Source organism: Pseudophryne corroboree, unplaced genomic scaffold, assembly GCF_028390025.1.
Source record: "Pseudophryne corroboree isolate aPseCor3 unplaced genomic scaffold, aPseCor3.hap2 scaffold_2107, whole genome shotgun sequence".
Classification (NCBI taxonomy): Eukaryota; Metazoa; Chordata; class Amphibia; order Anura; family Myobatrachidae; genus Pseudophryne; species Pseudophryne corroboree.
In genome coordinates, this window is record NW_026968751.1 from 1 (window position 1) to 23,041 (window position 23,041).

At 35.7% G+C, this 23,041-nt stretch overlaps 8 non-coding genes across 8 annotated transcripts; all 8 read right to left on the minus strand.

Moving 5' to 3' along the window:
• Positions 1 to 2,646: 2,646 nt before the first annotated feature.
• On the minus strand, positions 2,647 to 2,739 carry TRNAI-UAU (transfer RNA isoleucine (anticodon UAU)). Its single transcript is given in 2 exon segments — positions 2,647 to 2,682; positions 2,702 to 2,739. It is a non-coding gene; the product is annotated as a tRNA-Ile (tRNA).
• A 2,605-nt stretch (positions 2,740 to 5,344) lies between these two features.
• Positions 5,345 to 5,437, minus strand: TRNAI-UAU (transfer RNA isoleucine (anticodon UAU)). The gene is given in 2 exon segments: positions 5,345 to 5,380; positions 5,400 to 5,437. It is a non-coding gene; the product is annotated as a tRNA-Ile (tRNA).
• A 1,700-nt stretch (positions 5,438 to 7,137) lies between these two features.
• TRNAI-UAU (transfer RNA isoleucine (anticodon UAU)) lies at positions 7,138 to 7,230 on the minus strand. Its single transcript is given in 2 exon segments — positions 7,138 to 7,173; positions 7,193 to 7,230. It is a non-coding gene; the product is annotated as a tRNA-Ile (tRNA).
• Positions 7,231 to 10,734: 3,504 nt separating this feature from the next.
• TRNAI-UAU (transfer RNA isoleucine (anticodon UAU)) lies at positions 10,735 to 10,827 on the minus strand. The gene is given in 2 exon segments: positions 10,735 to 10,770; positions 10,790 to 10,827. It is a non-coding gene; the product is annotated as a tRNA-Ile (tRNA).
• A 1,700-nt stretch (positions 10,828 to 12,527) lies between these two features.
• TRNAI-UAU (transfer RNA isoleucine (anticodon UAU)) lies at positions 12,528 to 12,620 on the minus strand. Its single transcript is given in 2 exon segments — positions 12,528 to 12,563; positions 12,583 to 12,620. It is a non-coding gene; the product is annotated as a tRNA-Ile (tRNA).
• Positions 12,621 to 17,019: 4,399 nt separating this feature from the next.
• Positions 17,020 to 17,112, minus strand: TRNAI-UAU (transfer RNA isoleucine (anticodon UAU)). The gene is given in 2 exon segments: positions 17,020 to 17,055; positions 17,075 to 17,112. It is a non-coding gene; the product is annotated as a tRNA-Ile (tRNA).
• Positions 17,113 to 19,712: 2,600 nt separating this feature from the next.
• TRNAI-UAU (transfer RNA isoleucine (anticodon UAU)) lies at positions 19,713 to 19,805 on the minus strand. The gene is given in 2 exon segments: positions 19,713 to 19,748; positions 19,768 to 19,805. It is a non-coding gene; the product is annotated as a tRNA-Ile (tRNA).
• Positions 19,806 to 22,374: 2,569 nt separating this feature from the next.
• On the minus strand, positions 22,375 to 22,467 carry TRNAI-UAU (transfer RNA isoleucine (anticodon UAU)). Its single transcript is given in 2 exon segments — positions 22,375 to 22,410; positions 22,430 to 22,467. It is a non-coding gene; the product is annotated as a tRNA-Ile (tRNA).
• Positions 22,468 to 23,041: the final 574 nt, after the last annotated feature.

Genomic DNA, 23,041 nt, shown 5'->3' on the forward strand with positions numbered 1-23,041 from the left:
CAACAGATACTGTCTTATAAGTACCGCGCGCAGACCAATTGCGCCACTGGAGCACTTTGCAGCATTAGTTGGTTATGCTAGATGTGGATTTTATTCAATACAATCAGTACAGTCATAAGAATTGAAAAAGAAAATCATTTTTGGTGATGAATGATGAGCAACAAAGGAACATGCATGCCAGATGGCACTTGAATAAGCTGTCCACGGTGATAGAAAAGGTTTAAAAAAAAAAAACAACAATGTTATTTTTGTCATATTTTAGCTTCTGTGGTCATTTTTTACAAGCTAAGCACTGCAAGACTGTTTTACTGTTGAAGCAAGGATAAAATATCAACTCTAGTGATGAGGCACTTGCTGTAATGACTTCCAACTCAGACGGGACTTAAACCCACAACCACTGGCTTAGGAGAACAGTGCCTTATCCATTATGGCAGTGGTGCTTACTGATGTCCTTATTTAAGACTGATAGGTTTTTAATAGTCAATTATTTATTTTTGAAAAAAAGTGAAGCTGTTTACTGTGTTCTTTGCATTACCAAGTCCAGCAAGAAATGTGCTGGTACTAACCAGAGCTGTCAGTATGGATTATCATGCTATATTGCAGAAAATCAATTTGATGCAACTGCTTTACCAACAGTATGTTAATCTTTTCCATTGCTGTTTTGTTGGCTGACTGAAGGAAGATATGCAGTGCATTTGAACCAAAGCAGATGTGTGCTGACAACTTAAATGCACAATCATGTTTGTGTTTTTTCTTTCTTTCTTCCATCCTTTGTAATATCATATTAAATATTAAGGTAGCAGTTTATAATCAATGACTAATGACATAAGAAAAGGAAAAAAAACAGTATACAAAGATGCTCCAGGTGAGGCTTGAACTCACAACCTCAGCATTGCTCAACAGATACTGTCTTATATGTACCGCGCGCTGACCAATTGCGCCACTGGAGCACTTTGCAGCATTAATTGGTTATGCTAGATGTGGATTTTATTCAATACAATCAGTATAGTCATAAGAATTGAAAAAGAAAATCATTTTTGGTGATGAATGATGAGCAACAAAGGAAAATGCATGCCAGATGGCACTTGAATAAGCTATCCACGGTGATAGAAAAGGTTTAAATAACAACAACAACAACAATGTTATAATAATTAATGTCATATTTTAGCTTCTGTGGTCATTTTTTACAAGCTAAACACTGCAAGACTGTTTTACAGTTGAAGCAAGGATAAAATATCAACTCTAGTGATGAGACACTTGCTGTAATGACTTCCACCCCATATGGGACTTGGACCTCCTGGCTTAGGAGGGCAGTGACTTATCCATTATGCCAGTGGTGCTTACTGATGTCCTTATTTAAGACTGATAGGTTTTTAATAGTCAATTATTTATTTTTGAAGAAAAGTGAAGCTGTTTACTGTGTTCTTTGCATTGCCAAGTCCAGCAAGAAATGTGCTGGTACTATCCAGAGCTGTCAGTATGGATTATCATGCTATATTGCAGAAAATCAATTTGATGCAACTGCTTTACCAACAGTATGTTAATCTTTTCCACTGCTGTTTTGTTGGCTGACTGAAGGAAGATATGCAGTGCATTTGAACCAAAGCAGATGTGTGCTGACAACTTAAATGCACAATCATGTTTGTGTTTTTTCTTTCTTTCTTCCATCCTTTGTAATATCATATTAAATATTAAGGTAGCAGTTTATAATCAATGACTAATGACAAGGAAAAAAAACAGTATACAAAGATGTTCCAGGTGATGCTTGAACTCAAAACCTCGGCAATGCTCAACAGATACTGTCTTATAAGTACCGCGCGCAGACCAATTGCGCCACTGGAGCACTTTGTAGTTTTAATTTGTTATGCTAGATGTGGATTTTATTCAATACAATCAGTACAGTCATAAGAATTGAAAAAGAAAATCATTTTTGGTGATGAATGATGAGCAACAAAGGAACATGCATGCCAGATGGCACTTGAATAATCTGCCCACGATGATAGAAAAGGTTTAAAAAAAAACAACAACAATGTTATTTTTGTCATATTTTAGCTTCTGTGGTCATTTTTTACAAGCTAAACACTGCAAGACTGTTTTACAGTTGAAGCAAGGATAAAATATCAACTCTAGTGATGAGGCACTTGCTGTAATGACTTCCAACTCAGACGGGACTTAAACCCACAACCACTGGCTTAGGAGAACAGTGCCTTATCCATTATGCCAGTTGTGCTTACTGATGTCCTTATTTAAGACTGATAGGTTTTTAATAGTCAATTATTTATTTTTGAAAAAAAGTGAAGCTGTTTACTGTGTTCTTTGCATTACCAAGTCCAGCAAGAAATGTGCTGGTACTAACCAGAGCTGTCAGTATGGATTATCATGCTATATTGCAGAAAATCAATTTGATGCAACTGCTTTACCAACAGTATGTTAATCTTTTCCATTGCTGTTTTGTTGGCTGACTGAAGGAAGATATGCAGTGCATTTGAACCAAAGCAGATGTGTGCTGACAACTTAAATGCACAATCATGTTTGTGTTTTTTCTTTCTTTCTTCCATCCTTTGTAATATCATATTAAATATTAAGGTAGCAGTTTATAATCAATGACTAATGACATAAGAAAAGGAAAAAAACAATGTACAAAGATGCTCCAGGTGAGGCTTGAACTCACAACCTCAGCATTGCTCAACAGATACTGTCTTATAAGTACCGCGCGCTGACCAATTGCGCCACTGGAGCACTTTGCAGCATTTATTGGTTATGCTAGATGTTGATTTTATTCAATACAATCAGTACAGTCATAAGAATTGAAAAAGAAAATCATTTTTGGTGATGAATGATGAGCAACAAAGGAACATGCATGCTAGATGGCACTTGAATAAGCTGTCCACGGTGATAGAAAAGGTTTAAAAAACAACAACAACAATGTTATCATAATTAATGTCATATTTTAGCTTCTGTGGTCATTTTTTACAAGCTAAACACTGCAAGACTGTTTTACAGTTGAAGCAAGGATAAAATATCAACTCTAGTGATGAGACACTTGCTGTAAATAACTTCCAACTCAGACGGGACTTAAACCCACAATCACTGGCTTAGGAGAACAGTGCCTTACCCATTATGCCAGTGGTGCTTACTGATGTCTTTATTTAAGACTGATAGGTTTTTAATAGTCAATTATTTATGTTTGAAAAACATTGAAGCTGTTTACTGTGTTCTTTGCATTACCAAGTCCTGAAAGAAATGTGCTGGTACTATCCAGAGCTCTCAGTATGGATTATCATGCTATATTGCAGAAAATCAATTTGATGCAACTGCTTTACCAACAGTATGTTAATCTTTTCCATTGCTGTTTTGTTGGCTGACTGAAGGAAGATATGCAGTGCATTTGAACCAAAGCAGATGTGTGCTGACAAATTAAATGCACAATCATGTTTGTGTTTTTTCTTTCTTTCTTCCATCCTTTGTAATATCATATTAAATATTAAGGTAGCAGTTTATAATCAATGACTAATGACAAGGGAAAAAAACAGTATACAAAGATGTTCCAGGTGAGGCTTGAACTCAAAACCTCGGCATTGCTCAACAGATACTGTCTTATAAGTACCGCGCGCAGACCAATTGCGCCACTGGAGCACTTTGTAGTTTTAATTTGTTATGCTAGATGTGGATTTTATTCAATACAATCAGTACAGTCATAAGAATTGAAAAAGAAAATCATTTTTGGTGATGAATGATGAGCAACAAAGGAACATGCATGCCAGATGGCACTTGAATAATCTGCCCACGATGATAGAAAAGGTTTAAAAAAAAACAACAACAATGTTATTTTTGTCATATTTTAGCTTCTGTGGTCATTTTTTACAAGCTAAACACTGCAAGACTGTTTTACAGTTGAAGCAAGGATAAAATATCAACTCTAGTGATGAGGCACTTGCTGTAATGACTTCCAACTCAGACGGGACTTAAACCCACAACCACTGGCTTAGGAGAACAGTGCCTTATCCATTATGGCAGTGGTGCTTACTGATGTCCTTATTTAAGACTGATAGGTTTTTAATAGTCAATTATTTATTTTTGAAAAAAAGTGAAGCTGTTTACTGTGTTCTTTGCATTACCAAGTCCAGCAAGAAATGTGCTGGTACTAACCAGAGCTGTCAGTATGGATTATCATGCTATATTGCAGAAAATCAATTTAATGCAACTGCTTTACCAACAGTATGTTAATCTTTTCCATTGCTGTTTTGTTGGCTGACTGAAGGAAGATATGCAGTGCATTTGAACCAAAGCAGATGTGTGCTGACAACTTAAATGCACAATCATGTTTGTGTTTTTTCTTTCTTTCTTCCATCCTTTGTAATATCATATTAAATATTAAGGTAGCAGTTTATAATCAATGACTAATGACATAAGAAAAGGAAAAAAAAACAGTATACAAAAATGCTCCATGTGAGGCTTGAACTCACAACCTCGGCATTGCTCAACAGATTCTGTCTTATAAGTACCGTGCGCTGACTAATTGCGCCACTGGAGCGCTTTTCAGCATTAATTGGTTATGCTAGATGTGGATTTTATTCAATACAATCAGTACAGTCATAAGAATTGAAAAAGAAAATCATTTTTGGTGATGAATGATGAGCAACAAAGGAACATGCATGCCAGATGGCACTTGAATAAGCTGTCCACGGTGATAGAAAAGGTTTAAAAAACAACAACAACAATGTTATCATAATTAATGTCATATTTTAGCTTCTGTGGTCATTTTTTACAAGCTAAACGCTGCAAGACTGTTTTACAGTTGAAGCAAGGATAAAATATCAACTCTAGTGATGAGACACTTGCTGTAATGACTTCCAACTCAGACGGGACTTAAACCAACAACCACTGGCTTAGGAGAACAGTGCCTTACCCATTATGCCAGTGGTGCTTACTGATGTTCTTATTTAGGACAGTTAGGTTTTTAATAGTCAATTATTTATTTTTGAAAAAAATTGAAGCTGTTAACTGTGTTCTTTGCATTACCAAGTCCAGCAAGAAATGTGCTGGTACTATCCAGAGCTGTCAGTATGGATTATCATGCTATATTGCAGAAAATCAATTTGATGCAACTGCTTTACCAACAGTATGTTAATCTTTTCCATTGCTGTTTTGTTGGCTGACTGAAGGAAGATATGCAGTGCATTTGAACCAAAGCAGATGTGTGCTGACAAATTAAATGCACAATCATGTTTGTGTTTTTTCTTTCTTTCTTCCATCCTTTGTAATATCATATTAAATATTAAGGTAGCAGTTTATAATCAATGACTAATGACATAAGAAAAGGAAAAAAAACAGTGTACAAAGATGCTCCAGGTGAGGCTTGAACTCACAACCTCAGCATTGCTCAACAGATACTGTCTTATAAGTACCGCGCGCTGACCAATTGCGCCACTGGAGCACTTTGCAGCATTTATTGGTTATGCTAGATGTGGATTTTATTCAATACAATCAGTACAGTCATAAGAATTGAAAAAGAAAATCATTTTTGGTGATGAATGATGAGCAACAAAGGAACATGCATGCTAGATCGCACTTGAATAAGCTGTCCACGGTGATAGAAAAGGTTTAAAAACAACAACAACAATGTTATCATAATTAATGTCATATTTTAGCTTCTGTGGTCATTTTTTACAAGCTAAACACTGCAAGACTGTTTTACAGTTGAAGCAAGGATAAAATATCAACTCTAGTGATGAGACACTTGCTGTAAATAACTTCCAACTCAGACGGGACTTAAACCCACAATCACTGGCTTAGGAGAACAGTGCCTTACCCATTATGCCAGTGGTGCTTACTGATGTCTTTATTTAAGACTGATAGGTTTTTAATAGTCAATTATTTATGTTTGAAAAAAATTGAAGCTGTTTACTGTGTTCTTTGCATTACCAAGTCCTGCAAGAAATGTGCTGGTACTATCCAGAGCTGTCAGTATGGATTATCATGCTATATTGCAGAAAATCAATTTGATGCAACTGCTTTACCAACAGTATGTTAATCTTTTCCATTGCTGTTTTGTTGGCTGACTGAAGGAAGATATGCAGTGCATTTGAACCAAAGCAGATGTGTGCTGACAACTTAAATGCACAATCATGTTTGTGTTTTTTCTTTCTTTCTTCCATCATTTGTAATATCATATTAAATATTAAGGTAGCAGTTTATAATCAATGACTAATGACAAGGAAAAAAAACAGTATACAAAGATGTTCCAGGTGAGGCTTGAACTCAAAACCTCAGCATTGCTCAACAGATACTGTCTTATAAGTACCGCGCGCAGACCAATTGCGCCACTGGAGCACTTTGTAGTTTTAATTTGTTATGCTAGATGTGGATTTTATTCAATACAATCAGTACAGTCATAAGAATTGAAAAAGAAAATCATTTTTGGTGATGAATGATGAGCAACAAAGGAACATGCATGCCAGATGGCACTTGAATAATCTGCCCACGATGATAGAAAAGGTTTAAAAAAAAACAACAACAATGTTATTTTTGTCATATTTTAGCTTCTGTGGTCATTTTTTACAAGCTAAACACTGCAAGACTGTTTTACAGTTGAAGCAAGGATAAAATATCAACTCTAGTGATGAGACACTTGCTGTAATGACTTCCAACTCAGACGGGACTTAAACCCACAACCACTGGCTTAGGAGAACAGTGCCTTATCCATTATGCCAGTTGTGCTTACTGATGTCCTTATTTAAGACTGATAGGTTTTTAATAGTCAATTATTTATTTTTGAAAAAAAGTGAAGCTGTTTACTGTGTTCTTTGCATTACCAAGTCCAGCAAGAAATGTGCTGGTACTAACCTGAGCTGTCAGTATGGATTATCATGCTATATTGCAGAAAATCAATTTGATGCAACTGCTTTACCAACAGTATGTTAATCTTTTCCACTGCTGTTTTGTTGGCTGACTGAAGGAAGATATGCAGTGCATTTGAACCAAAGCAGATGTGTGCTGACAACTTAAATGCACAATCATGTTTGTGTTTTTTCTTTCTTTCTTCCATCCTTTGTAATATCATATTAAATATTAAGGTAGCAGTTTATAATCAATGACTTATGACATAAGAAAAGGAAAAAAAACAGTATACAAAGATGCTCCAGGTGAGGCTTGAACTCACAACCTCGGCATTGCTCAACAGATACTGTCTTATAAGTACCGCGCGCTGACCAATTGTGCCACTGGAGCTCTTTGTAGCATTAATTGGTTATGCTAGATGTGGATTTTATTCAATACAATCAGTACAGTCATAAGAATTGAAAAAGAAAATCATTTTTGGTGATGAATGATGAGCAACAAAGGAACATGCATGCCAGATGGCACTTGAATAATCTGCCCACGATGATAGAAAAGGTTTAAAAAAAAACAACAACAATGTTATTTTTGTCATATTTTAGCTTCTGTGGTCATTTTTTACAAGCTAAACACTGCAAGACTGTTTTACAGTTGAAGCAAGGATAAAATATCAACTCTAGTGATGAGGCACTTGCTGTAATGACTTCCAACTCAGACGGGACTTAAACCCACAACCACTGGCTTAGGAGAACAGTGCCTTATCCATTATGCCAGTTGTGCTTACTGATGTCCTTATTTAAGACTGATAGGTTTTTAATAGTCAATTATTTATTTTTGAAAAAAAGTGAAGCTGTTTACTGTGTTCTTTGCATTACCAAGTCCAGCAAGAAATGTGCTGGTACTAACCAGAGCTGTCAGTATGGATTATCATGCTATATTGCAGAAAATCAATTTGATGCAACTGCTTTACCAACAGTATGTTAATCTTTTCCATTGCTGTTTTGTTGGCTGACTGAAGGAAGATATGCAGTGCATTTGAACCAAAGCAGATGTGTGCTGACAACTTAAATGCACAATCATGTTTGTGTTTTTTCTTTCTTTCTTCCATCCTTTGTAATATCATATTAAATATTAAGGTAGCAGTTTATAATCAATGACTAATGACATAAGAAAAGGAAAAAAACAATGTACAAAGATGCTCCAGGTGAGGCTTGAACTCACAACCTCAGCATTGCTCAACAGATACTGTCTTATAACTACCGCGCGCTGACCAATTGCGCCACTGGAGCACTTTGCAGCATTTATTGGTTATGCTAGATGTTGATTTTATTCAATACAATCAGTACAGTCATAAGAATTGAAAAAGAAAATCATTTTTGGTGATGAATGATGAGCAACAAAGGAACATGCATGCTAGATGGCACTTGAATAAGCTGTCCACGGTGATAGAAAAGGTTTAAAAAACAACAACAACAACAATGTTATCATAATTAATGTCATATTTTAGCTTCTGTGGTCATTTTTTACAAGCTAAACACTGCAAGACTGTTTTACAGTTGAAGCAAGGATAAAATATCAACTCTAGTGATGAGACACTTGCTGTAAATAACTTCCAACTCAGACGGGACTTAAACCCACAATCACTGGCTTAGGAGAACAGTGCCTTACCCATTATGCCAGTGGTGCTTACTGATGTCTTTATTTAAGACTGATAGGTTTTTAATAGTCAATTATTTATGTTTGAAAAACATTGAAGCTGTTTACTGTGTTCTTTGCATTACCAAGTCCTGAAAGAAATGTGCTGGTACTACCCAGAGCTCTCAGTATGGATTATCATGCTATATTGCAGAAAATCAATTTGATGCAACTGCTTTACCAACAGTATGTTAATCTTTTCCACTGCTGTTTTGTTGGCTGACTGAAGGAAGATATGCAGTGCATTTGAACCAAAGCAGATGTGTGCTGACAAATTAAATGCACAATCATGTTTGTGTTTTTTCTTTCTTTCTTCCATCCTTTGTAATATCATATTAAATATTAAGGTAGCAGTTTATAATCAATGACTAATGACAAGGGAAAAAAACAGTATACAAAGATGTTCCAGGTGAGGCTTGAACTCAAAACCTCGGCATTGCTCAACAGATACTGTCTTATAAGTACCGCGCGCAGACCAATTGCGCCACTGGAGCACTTTGTAGTTTTAATTTGTTATGCTAGATGTGGATTTTATTCAATACAATCAGTACAGTCATAAGAATTGAAAAAGAAAATCATTTTTGGTGATGAATGATGAGCAACAAAGGAACATGCATGCCAGATGGCACTTGAATAATCTGCCCACGATGATAGAAAAGGTTTAAAAAAAAACAACAACAATGTTATTTTTGTCATATTTTAGCTTCTGTGGTCATTTTTTACAAGCTAAACACTGCAAGACTGTTTTACAGTTGAAGCAAGGATAAAATATCAACTCTAGTGATGAGGCACTTGCTGTAATGACTTCCAACTCAGACGGGACTTAAACCCACAACCACTGGCTTAGGAGAACAGTGCCTTATCCATTATGGCAGTGGTGCTTACTGATGTCCTTATTTAAGACTGATAGGTTTTTAATAGTCAATTATTTATTTTTGAAAAAAAGTGAAGCTGTTTACTGTGTTCTTTGCATTACCAAGTCCAGCAAGAAATGTGCTGGTACTAACCAGAGCTGTCAGTATGGATTATCACGCTATATTGCAGAAAATCAATTTAATGCAACTGCTTTACCAACAGTATGTTAATCTTTTCCATTGCTGTTTTGTTGGCTGACTGAAGGAAGATATGCAGTGCATTTGAACCAAAGCAGATGTGTGCTGACAACTTAAATGCACAATCATGTTTGTGTTTTTTCTTTCTTTCTTCCATCCTTTGTAATATCATATTAAATATTAAGGTAGCAGTTTATAATCAATGACTAATGACATAAGAAAAGGAAAAAAAAACAGTATACAAAAATGCTCCATGTGAGGCTTGAACTCACAACCTCGGCATTGCTCAACAGATTCTGTCTTATAAGTACCGTGCGCTGACTAATTGCGCCACTGGAGCGCTTTTCAGCATTATTTGGTTATGCTAGATGTGGATTTTATTCAATACAATCAGTACAGTCATAAGAATTGAAAAAGAAAATCATTTTTGGTGATGAATGATGAGCAACAAAGGAACATGCATGCCAGATGGCACTTGAATAAGCTGTCCACGGTGATAGAAAAGGTTTAAAAAACAACAACAACAATGTTATCATAATTAATGTCATATTTTAGCTTCTGTGGTCATTTTTTACAAGCTAAACGCTGCAAGACTGTTTTACAGTTGAAGCAAGGATAAAATATCAACTCTAGTGATGAGACACTTGCTGTAATGACTTCCAACTCAGACGGGACTTAAACCAACAACCACTGGCTTAGGAGAACAGTGCCTTACCCATTATGCCAGTGGTGCTTACTGATGTTCTTATTTAGGACAGTTAGGTTTTTAATAGTCAATTATTTATTTTTGAAAAAAATTGAAGCTGTTAACTGTGTTCTTTGCATTACCAAGTCCAGCAAGAAATGTGCTGGTACTATCCAGAGCTGTCAGTATGGATTATCATGCTATATTGCAGAAAATCAATTTGATGCAACTGCTTTACCAACAGTATGTTAATCTTTTCCATTGCTGTTTTGTTGGCTGACTGAAGGAAGATATGCAGTGCATTTGAACCAAAGCAGATGTGTGCTGACAACTTAAATGCACAATCATGTTTGTGATTTTTCTTTCTTTCTTCCATCCTTTGTAATATCATATTAAATATTAAGGTAGCAGTTTATAATCAATGACTAATGACATAAGAAAAGGAAAAAAAACAGTGTACAAAGATGCTCCAGGTGAGGCTTGAACTCACAACCTCAGCATTGCTCAACAGATACTGTCTTATAAGTACCGCGCGCTGACCAATTGCGCCACTGGAGCACTTTGCAGCATTTATTGGTTATGCTAGATGTGGATTTTATTCAATACAATCAGTACAGTCATAAGAATTGAAAAAGAAAATCATTTTTGGTGATGAATGATGAGCAACAAAGGAACATGCATGCTAGATGGCACTTGAATAAGCTGTCCACGGTGATAGAAAAGGTTTAAAAACAACAACAACAATGTTATCATAATTAATGTCATATTTTAGCTTCTGTGGTCATTTTTTACAAGCTAAACACTGCAAGACTGTTTTACAGTTGAAGCAAGGATAAAATATCAACTCTAGTGATGAGACACTTGCTGTAAATAACTTCCAACTCAGACGGGACTTAAACCCACAATCACTGGCTTAGGAGAACAGTGCCTTACCCATTATGCCAGTGGTGCTTACTGATGTCTTTATTTAAGACTGATAGGTTTTTAATAGTCAATTATTTATGTTTGAAAAAAATTTGAAGCTGTTTACTGTGTTCTTTGCATTACCAAGTCCTGCAAGAAATGTGCTGGTACTATCCAGAGCTGTCAGTATGGATTATCATGCTATATTGCAGAAAATCAATTTGATGCAACTGCTTTACCAACAGTATGTTAATCTTTTCCATTGCTGTTTTGTTGGCTGACTGAAGGAAGATATGCAGTGCATTTGAACCAAAGCAGATGTGTGCTGACAACTTAAATGCACAATCATGTTTGTGTTTTTTCTTTCTTTCTTCCATCCTTTGTAATATCATATTAAATATTAAGGTAGCAGTTTATAATCAATGACTAATGACAAGGAAAAAAAACAGTATACAAAGATGTTCCAGGTGAGGCTTGAACTCAAAACCTCGGCATTGCTCAACAGATACTGTCTTATAAGTACCGCGCGCAGACCAATTGCGCCACTGGAGCACTTTGTAGTTTTAATTTGTTATGCTAGATGTGGATTTTATTCAATACAATCAGTACAGTCATAAGAATTGAAAAAGAAAATCATTTTTGGTGATGAATGATGAGCAACAAAGGAACATGCATGCCAGATGGCACTTGAATAATCTGCCCACGATGATAGAAAAGGTTTAAAAAAAAACAACAACAATGTTATTTTTGTCATATTTTAGCTTCTGTGGTCATTTTTTACAAGCTAAACACTGCAAGACTGTTTTACAGTTGAAGCAAGGATAAAATATCAACTCTAGTGATGAGGCACTTGCTGTAATGACTTCCAACTCAGACGGGACTTAAACCCACAACCACTGGCTTAGGAGAACAGTGCCTTATCCATTATGCCAGTTGTGCTTACTGATGTCCTTATTTAAGACTGATAGGTTTTTAATAGTCAATTATTTATTTTTGAAAAAAAGTGAAGCTGTTTACTGTGTTCTTTGCATTACCAAGTCCAGCAAGAAATGTGCTGGTACTAACCAGAGCTGTCAGTATGGATTATCATGCTATATTGCAGAAAATCAATTTGATGCAACTGCTTTACCAACAGTATGTTAATCTTTTCCATTGCTGTTTTGTTGGCTGACTGAAGGAAGATATGCAGTGCATTTGAACCAAAGCAGATGTGTGCTGACAACTTAAATGCACAATCATGTTTGTGTTTTTTCTTTCTTTCTTCCATCCTTTGTAATATCATATTAAATATTAAGGTAGCAGTTTATAATCAATGACTAATGACATAAGAAAAGGAAAAAAACAATGTACAAAGATGCTCCAGGTGAGGCTTGAACTCACAACCTCAGCATTGCTCAACAGATACTGTCTTATAAGTACCGCGCGCTGACCAATTGCGCCACTGGAGCACTTTGCAGCATTTATTGGTTATGCTAGATGTTGATTTTATTCAATACAATCAGTACAGTCATAAGAATTGAAAAAGAAAATCATTTTTGGTGATGAATGATGAGCAACAAAGGAACATGCATGCTAGATGGCACTTGAATAAGCTGTCCACGGTGATAGAAAAGGTTTAAAAAACAACAACAACAATGTTATCATAATTAATGTCATATTTTAGCTTCTGTGGTCATTTTTTACAAGCTAAACACTGCAAGACTATTTTACAGTTGAAGCAAGGATAAAATATCAACTCTAGTGATGAGACACTTGCTGTAAATAACTTCCAACTCAGACAGGACTTAAACCCACAATCACTGGCTTAGGAGAACAGTGCCTTACCCATTATGCCAGTGGTGCTTACTGATGTCTTTATTTAAGACTGATAGGTTTTTAATAGTCAATTATTTATGTTTGAAAAACATTGAAGCTGTTTACTGTGTTCTTTGCATTACCAAGTCCTGAAAGAAATGTGCTGGTACTATCCAGAGCTCTCAGTATGGATTATCATGCTATATTGCAGAAAATCAATTTGATGCAACTGCTTTACCAACAGTATGTTAATCTTTTCCATTGCTGTTTTGTTGGCTGACTGAAGGAAGATATGCAGTGCATTTGAACCAAAGCAGATGTGTGCTGACAAATTAAATGCACAATCATGTTTGTGTTTTTTCTTTCTTTCTTCCATCCTTTGTAATATCATATTAAATATTAAGGTAGCAGTTTATAATCAATGACTAATGACAAGGGAAAAAAACAGTATACAAAGATGTTCCAGGTGAGGCTTGAACTCAAAACCTCGGCATTGCTCAACAGATACTGTCTTATAAGTACCGCGCGCAGACCAATTGCGCCACTGGAGCACTTTGTAGTTTTAATTTGTTATGCTAGATGTGGATTTTATTCAATACAATCAGTACAGTCATAAGAATTGAAAAAGAAAATCATTTTTGGTGATGAATGATGAGCAACAAAGGAACATGCATGCCAGATGGCACTTGAATAATCTGCCCACGATGATAGAAAAGGTTTAAAAAAAAACAACAACAATGTTATTTTTGTCATATTTTAGCTTCTGTGGTCATTTTTTACAAGCTAAACACTGCAAGACTGTTTTACAGTTGAAGCAAGGATAAAATATCAACTCTAGTGATGAGGCACTTGCTGTAATGACTTCCAACTCAGACGGGACTTAAACCCACAACCACTGGCTTAGGAGAACAGTGCCTTATCCATTATGGCAGTGGTGCTTACTGATGTCCTTATTTAAGACTGATAGGTTTTTAATAGTCAATTATTTATTTTTGAAAAAAAGTGAAGCTGTTTACTGTGTTCTTTGCATTACCAAGTCCAGCAAGAAATGTGCTGGTACTAACCAGAGCTGTCAGTATGGATTATCATGCTATATTGCAGAAAATCAATTTAATGCAACTGCTTTACCAACAGTATGTTAATCTTTTCCATTGCTGTTTTGTTGGCTGACTGAAGGAAGATATGCAGTGCATTTGAACCAAAGCAGATGTGTGCTGACAACTTAAATGCACAATCATGTTTGTGTTTTTTCTTTCTTTCTTCCATCCTTTGTAATATCATATTAAATATTAAGGTAGCAGTTTATAATCAATGACTAATGACATAAGAAAAGGAAAAAAAAACAGTATACAAAAATGCTCCATGTGAGGCTTGAACTCACAACCTCGGCATTGCTCAACAGATTCTGTCTTATAAGTACCGTGCGCTGACTAATTGCGCCACTGGAGCGCTTTTCAGCATTAATTGGTTATGCTAGATGTGGATTTTATTCAATACAATCAGTACAGTCATAAGAATTGAAAAAGAAAATCATTTTTGGTGATGAATGATGAGCAACAAAGGAACATGCATGCCAGATGGCACTTGAATAAGCTGTCCACGGTGATAGAAAAGGTTTAAAAAACAACAACAACAATGTTATCATAATTAATGTCATATTTTAGCTTCTGTGGTCATTTTTTACAAGCTAAACACTGCAAGACTGTTTTACAGTTGAAGCAAGGATAAAATATCAACTCTAGTGATGAGACACTTGCTGTAATGACTTCCAACTCAGACGGGACTTAAACCAACAACCACTGGCTTAGGAGAACAGTGCCTTACCCATTATGCCAGTGGTGCTTACTGATGTCTTTATTTAAGACTGATAGGTTTTTAATAGTCAATTATTTATGTTTGAAAAAAATTGAAGCTGTTTACTTTGTTCTTTGCATTACCAAGTCCTGCAAGAAATGTGCTGGTACTATCCAGAGCTGTCAGTATGGATTATCATGCTATATTGCAGAAAATCAATTTGATGCAACTGCTTTACCAACAGTATGTTAATCTTTTCCATTGCTGTTTTGTTGGCTGACTGAAGGAAGATATGCAGTGCATTTGAACCAAAGCAGATGTGTGCTGACAAATTAAATGCACAATCATGTTTGTGTTTTTTCTTTCTTTCTTCCATCCTTTGTAATATCATATTAAATATTAAGGTAGCAGTTTATAATCAATGACTAATGACAAGGGAAAAAAACAGTATACAAAGATGTTCCAGGTGAGGCTTGAACTCAAAACCTCGGCATTGCTCAACAGATACTGTCTTATAAGTACCGCGCGCAGACCAATTGCGCCACTGGAGCACTTTGTAGTTTTAATTTGTTATGCTAGATGTGGATTTTATTCAATACAATCAGTACAGTCATAAGAATTGAAAAAGAAAATCATTTTTGGTGATGAATGATGAGCAACAAAGGAACATGCATGCCAGATGGCACTTGAATAATCTGCCCACGATGATAGAAAAGGTTTAAAAAAAAACAACAACAATGTTATTTTTGTCATATTTTAGCTTCTGTGGTCATTTTTTACAAGCTAAACACTGCAAGACTGTTTTACAGTTGAAGCAAGGATAAAATATCAACTCTAGTGATGAGGCACTTGCTGTAATGACTTCCAACTCAGACGGGACTTAAACCCACAACCACTGGCTTAGGAGAACAGTGCCTTATCCATTATGGCAGTGGTGCTTACTGATGTCCTTATTTAAGACTGATAGGTTTTTAATAGTCAATTATTTATTTTTGAAAAAAAGTGAAGCTGTTTACTGTGTTCTTTGCATTACCAAGTCCAGCAAGAAATGTGCTGGTACTAACCAGAGCTGTCAGTATGGATTATCATGCTATATTGCAGAAAATCAATTTAATGCAACTGCTTTACCAACAGTATGTTAATCTTTTCCATTGCTGTTTTGTTGGCTGACTGAAGGAAGATATGCAGTGCATTTGAACCAAAGCAGATGTGTGCTGACAACTTAAATGCACAATCATGTTTGTGTTTTTTCTTTCTTTCTTCCATCCTTTGTAATATCATATTAAATATTAAGGTAGCAGTTTATAATCAATGACTAATGACATAAGAAAAGGAAAAAAAAACAGTATACAAAAATGCTCCATGTGAGGCTTGAACTCACAACCTCGGCATTGCTCAACAGATTCTGTCTTATAAGTACCGTGCGCTGACTAATTGCGCCACTGGAGCGCTTTTCAGCATTAATTGGTTATGCTAGATGTGGATTTTATTCAATACAATCAGTACAGTCATAAGAATTGAAAAAGAAAATCATTTTTGGTGATGAATGATGAGCAACAAAGGAACATGCATGCCAGATGGCACTTGAATAAGCTGTCCACGGTGATAGAAAAGGTTTAAAAAACAACAACAACAATGTTATCATAATTAATGTCATATTTTAGCTTCTGTGGTCATTTTTTACAAGCTAAACGCTGCAAGACTGTGTTACAGTTGAAGCAAGGATAAAATATCAACTCTAGTGATGAGACACTTGCTGTAATGACTTCCAACTCAGACGGGACTTAAACCAACAACCACTGGCTTAGGAGAACAGTGCCTTACCCATTATGCCAGTGGTGCTTACTGATGTTCTTATTTAGGACAGTTAGGTTTTTAATAGTCAATTATTTATTTTTGAAAAAAATTGAAGCTGTTAACTGTGTTCTTTGCATTACCAAGTCCAGCAAGAAATGTGCTGGTACTATCCAGAGCTGTCAGTATGGATTATCATGCTATATTGCAGAAAATCAATTTGATGCAACTGCTTTACCAACAGTATGTTAATCTTTTCCATTGCTGTTTTGTTGGCTGACTGAAGGAAGATATGCAGTGCATTTGAACCAAAGCAGATGTGTGCTGACAACTTAAATGCACAATCATGTTTGTGATTTTTCTTTCTTTCTTCCATCCTTTGTAATATCATATTAAATATTAAGGTAGCAGTTTATAATCAATGACTAATGACATAAGAAAAGGAAAAAAAACAGTGTACAAAGATGCTCCAGGTGAGGCTTGAACTCACAACCTCAGCATTGCTCAACAGATACTGTCTTATAAGTACCGCGCGCTGACCAATTGCGCCACTGGAGCACTTTGCAGCATTTATTTGTTATGCTAGATGTGGATTTTATTCAATACAATCAGTACAGTCATAAGAATTGAAAAAGAAAATCATTTTTGGTGATGAATGATGAGCAACAAAGGAACATGCATGCTAGATGGCACTTGAATAAGCTGTCCACGGTGATAGAAAAGGTTTAAAAACAACAACAACAATGTTATCATAATTAATGTCATATTTTAGCTTCTGTGGTCATTTTTTACAAGCTAAACACTGCAAGACTGTTTTACAGTTGAAGCAAGGATAAAATATCAACTCTAGTGATGAGACACTTGCTGTAAATAACTTCCAACTCAGACGGGACTTAAACCCACAATCACTGGCTTAGGAGAACAGTGCCTTACCCATTATGCCAGTGGTGCTTACTGATGTCTTTATTTAAGACTGATAGGTTTTTAATAGTCAATTATTTATGTTTGAAAAAAATTGAAGCTGTTTACTGTGTTCTTTGCATTACCAAGTCCTGCAAGAAATGTGCTGGTACTATCCAGAGCTGTCAGTATGGATTATCATGCTATATTGCAGAAAATCAATTTGATGCAACTGCTTTAGCAACAGTATGTTAATCTTTTCCATTGCTGTTTTGTTGGCTGACTGAAGGAAGATATGCAGTGCATTTGAACCAAAGCAGATGTGTGCTGACAACTTAAATGCACAATCATGTTTGTGTTTTTTCTTTCTTTCTTCCATCCTTTGTAATATCATATTAAATATTAAGGTAGCAGTTTATAATCAATGACTAATGACAAGGAAAAAAAACAGTATACAAAGATGTTCCAGGTGAGGCTTGAACTCAAAACCTCGGCATTGCTCAACAGATACTGTCTTATAATTACCGCGCGCAGACCAATTGCGCCACTGGAGCACTTTGTAGTTTTAATTTGTTATGCTAGATGTGGATTTTATTCAATACAATCAGTACAGTCATAAGAATTGAAAAAGAAAATCATTTTTGGTGATGAATGATGAGCAACAAAGGAACATGCATGCCAGATGGCACTTGAATAATCTGCCCACGATGATAGAAAAGGTTTAAAAAAAAACAACAACAATGTTATTTTTGTCATATTTTAGCTTCTGTGGTCATTTTTTACAAGCTAAACACTGCAAGACTGTTTTACAGTTGAAGCAAGGATAAAATATCAACTCTAGTGATGAGGCACTTGCTGTAATGACTTCCAACTCAGACGGGACTTAAACCCACAACCACTGGCTTAGGAGAACAGTGCCTTATCCATTATGCCAGTTGTGCTTACTGATGTCCTTATTTAAGACTGATAGGTTTTTAATAGTCAATTATTTATTTTTGAAAAAAAGTGAAGCTGTTTACTGTGTTCTTTGCATTACCAAGTCCAGCAAGAAATGTGCTGGTACTAACCAGAGCTGTCAGTATGGATTATCATGCTATATTGCAGAAAATCAATTTGATGCAACTGCTTTACCAACAGTATGTTAATCTTTTCCATTGTTGTTTTGTTGGCTGACTGAAGGAAGATATGCAGTGCATTTGAACCAAAGCAGATGTGTGCTGACAACTTAAATGCACAATCATGTTTGTGTTTTTTCTTTCTTTCTTCCATCCTTTGTAATATCATATTAAATATTAAGGTAGCAGTTTATAATCAATGACTAATGACATAAGAAAAGGAAAAAAAAACAGTATACAAAAATGCTCCATGTGAGGCTTGAACTCACAACCTCGGCATTGCTCAACAGATACTGTCTTATAAGTACCGTACGCTGACTAATTGTGCCACTGGAGCGCTTTTCAGCATTAATTGGTTATGCTAGATGTGGATTTTATTCAATACAATCAGTATAGTCATAAGAATTGAAAAAGAAAATCATTTTTGGTGATGAATGATGAGCAACAAAGGAACATGCATGCCAGATGGCACTTGAATAAGCTGTCCACGGTGATAGAAAAGGTTTAAAAAACAATAACAACAACAATGTTATCATAACTAATGTCATATTTTAGCTTCTGTGGTAATTTTTTACAAGCTAAACGCTGCAAGACTGTTTTACAGTTGAAGCAAGGATAAAATATCAACTCTAGTGATGAGACACTTGCTGTAATGACTTCCAACTCAGACGGGACTTAAACCAACAACCACTGGCTTAGGAGAACAGTGCCTTACCCATTATGCCAGTGGTGCTTACTGATGTTCTTATTTAGGACAGTTAGGTTTTTAATAGTCAATTATTTATTTTTGAAAAAAATTGAAGCTGTTAACTGTGTTCTTTGCATTACCAAGTCCAGCAAGAAATGTGCTGGTACTATCCAGAGCTGTCAGTATGGATTATCATGCTATATTGCAGAAAATCAATTTGATGCAACTGCTTTACCAACAGTATGTTAATCTTTTCCATTGCTGTTTTGTTGGCTGACTGAAGGAAGATATGCAGTGCATTTGAACCAAAGCAGATGTGTGCTGACAACTTAAATGCACAATCATGTTTGTGATTTTTCTTTCTTTCTTCCATCCTTTGTAATATCATATTAAATATTAAGGTAGCAGTTTATAATCAATGACTAATGTCAAGGGAAAAAAACTGTATACAAAGATGCTCCAGGTGAGGCTTGAACTCACAACCTCAGCATTGCTCAACAGATACTGTCTTATAAGTACCGCGTGCTGACCAATTGCACCACTGGAGCACTTTGCAGCATTCATTGGTTATGCTAGATGTGGATTTTATTCAATACAATCAGTACAGTCATAAGAATTGAAAAAGAAAATCATTTTTTGTGATGAATTATGAGCAACAAATGAACATGCATGTCAGATGGTACTTGAATAAGCTGTCCACGATGATAGAAAAGGTTTAAAAAAAACAACAACAATGTTATCATAATAAATGTCATATTTTAGCTTCTGTGGTCATTTTTTACAAGCTAAACACTGCAAGACTGTTTTACAGTTGAAGCAAGGCTAAAATATCAACTCTAGTGATGAGACACTTGCTGTAATGACTTCCACCCCATATGGGACTTGGACCCCCTGGCTTAGGAGGGCAGTGACTTATCCATTATGCCAGTGGTGCTTACTGATGTCCTTATTGAAGACTGATAGGTTTTTAATAGTCAATTATTTATTTTTGAAAAGAAGTGAAGCTGTTTACTGTGTTCTTTGCATTACCAAGTCCAGCAAGAAATGTGCTGGTACTAACCAGAGCTGTCAGTATGGATTATCATGCTATATTGCAGAAAATCAATTTGATGCAACTGCTTTACCAACAGTATGTTAATCTTTTCCATTGCTGTTTTGTTGGTTGACTAAGCAGTGCATTTGAACCAAAGCAGATGTGTGCTGACAACTTAAAAGCACAATCATGTTTGTGTTTTTTCTTTCTTTCTTCTATCCTTTGTAATATCATATTAAATATTAAGGTAGCAGTTTATAATCAATGACTAATGACATAAGAAAAGGAAAAAAAACAATATACAAAGATGCTGCAGGTGAGGCTTGAACTCACAACCTCAGCATTGCTCAACAGATACTGGCTTATAAGTACTGCGCGCTGACCAATTGCGCCACTGGAGCACTTTGCAGCATTAATTGGTTATGCTAGATGTGGATTTTATTCAATACAATCAGAACAGTCATAAGAATTGAAAAAGAAAATCATTTTTGGTGATGAATGATGAGCAACAAAGGAACATGCATGCCAGATGGCACTTGAATAAGCTGTCCACGGTGATAGAAAAGGTTTAAAAAACAACAACATCAATGTTATCATAATTAATGTCATATTTTAGCTTCTGTGGTCATTTTTTACAAGCTAAACACTGCAAGACTGTTTTACAGTTGAAGCAAGACTAAAATATCAACTCTAGTGATGAGACACTTGCTGTAATGACTTCCACCCCATATGGGACTTGGACCCCCTGGCTTAGGAGGGCAGTGACTTATCCATTATGCCAGTGGTGCTTACTGATGTCCTTATTGAAGACTGATAGGTTTTTAATAGTCAATTATTTATTTTTGAAAAAAAGTGAAGCTGTTTACTGTGTTCTTTGCATTACCAAGTCCAGCAAGAAATGTGCTGGTACTATCCAGAGCTGTCAGTATGGATTATTATGCTATATTGCAGAAAATCAATTTGATGCAACTGCTTTACCAACAGTATGTTAATCTTTTCCATTGCTGTTTTGTTGGTTGACTAAGCAGTGCATTTGAACCAAAGCAGATGTGTGCTGACAACTTAAATGCACAATCATGTTTGTGTTTTTTCTTTCTTTCTTCTATCCTTTGTAATATCATATTAAATATCAAGGTAGCAGTTTATAATCAATGACTAATGACAAGGAAAAAAAACAGTATACAAAGATGCTCCAGGTGAGGCTTGAACTCAAAACCTCGGCATTGCTCAACAGATACTGTCTTATAAGAACCACGCGCAGACCAATTGCGCCACTGGAGCACTTTGTAGCATTAATTTGTTATGCTAGATGTGGATTTTATTCAATACAATCAGTACAGTCATAAGAATTGAAAAAGAAAATCATTTTTGGTGATGAATGATGATCAACAAAGGAACATGCATGCCAGATGGCACTTGAATAAGCTGCCCACGGTGATAGAAAAGGTTTAAAAAAAACAACAACAATGTTATTTTTGTCATATTTTAGCTTCTGTGGTCATTTTTTACAAGCTAAACACTGCAATACTGTTTTACAGTTGAAGCAAGGATAAAATATCAACTCTAGTGATGAGGCACTTGCTGTAATGACTTTCAACTCAGACGGGACTTAAACCCACAACCACTGGCTTAGGAGAACAGTGCCTTATCCATTATGCCAGTGGTGCTTACTGATGTCCTTATTTAAGACTGATAGGTTTTTAATAGTCAATTATTTATTTTTGAAAAAAAGTGAAGCTGTTTACTGTGTTCTTTGCATTACCAAGTACAGCAAGAAATGTCTTGGTACTAACCAGAGCTGTCAGTATGGATTATCATGCTATGTTGCAGAAAATCAATTTGATGCAACTGCTTTACCAACAGTATGTTAATCTTTTCCATTGCTGTTTTGTTGGCTGACTGAAGGAAGATATGCAGTGCATTTGAACCAAAGCAGATGTGTGCTGACAACTTAAATGCACAATCATGTTTGTGTTTTTTCTTTCTTTCTTCCATCCTTTGTAATATCATATTATTTATTAAGGTAGCAGTTTATAATCAATGACTAATGACATAAGAAAAGGAAAAAAATCAGTATACAAAGATGCTCCAGGTGAGGCTTGAACTCACAACCTCAGCATTGCTCAACAGATACTGTCTTATAAGTACCACGCGCTGACCAATTGCGCCACTGGAGCACTTTGCAGCATTAATTGGTTATGCTAGATGTGGATTTTATTCAATACAATCAGTACAGTCATAAGAATTGAAAAAGAAAATAATTTTTGGTGATGAATGATGAGCAACAAAGGAACATGCATGCCAGATGGCACTTGAATAAGCTGTCCACGGTGATAGAAAAGGTTTAAAAAACAACAACAACAATGTTATAATAATTAATGTCATATTTTAGCTTCTGTGGTCATTTTTTACAAGCTAAACACTGCAAGACTGTTTTACAGTTGAAGCAAGGATAAAATATCAACTCTAGTGATGAGGCACTTGCTGTAATGACTTCCAACTCAGACGGGACTTAAACCCACAACCACTGGCTTAGGAGAACAGTGCCTTATCCATTATGCCAGTTGTGCTTACTGATGTCCTTATTTAAGACTGATAGGTTTTTAATAGTCAATTATTTATTTTTGAAAAAAAGTGAAGCTGTTTACTGTGTTCTTTGCATTACCAAGTCCTGAAAGAAATGTGCTGGTACTATCCAGAGCTCTCAGTATGGATTATCATGCTATATTGCAGAAAATCAATTTGATGCAA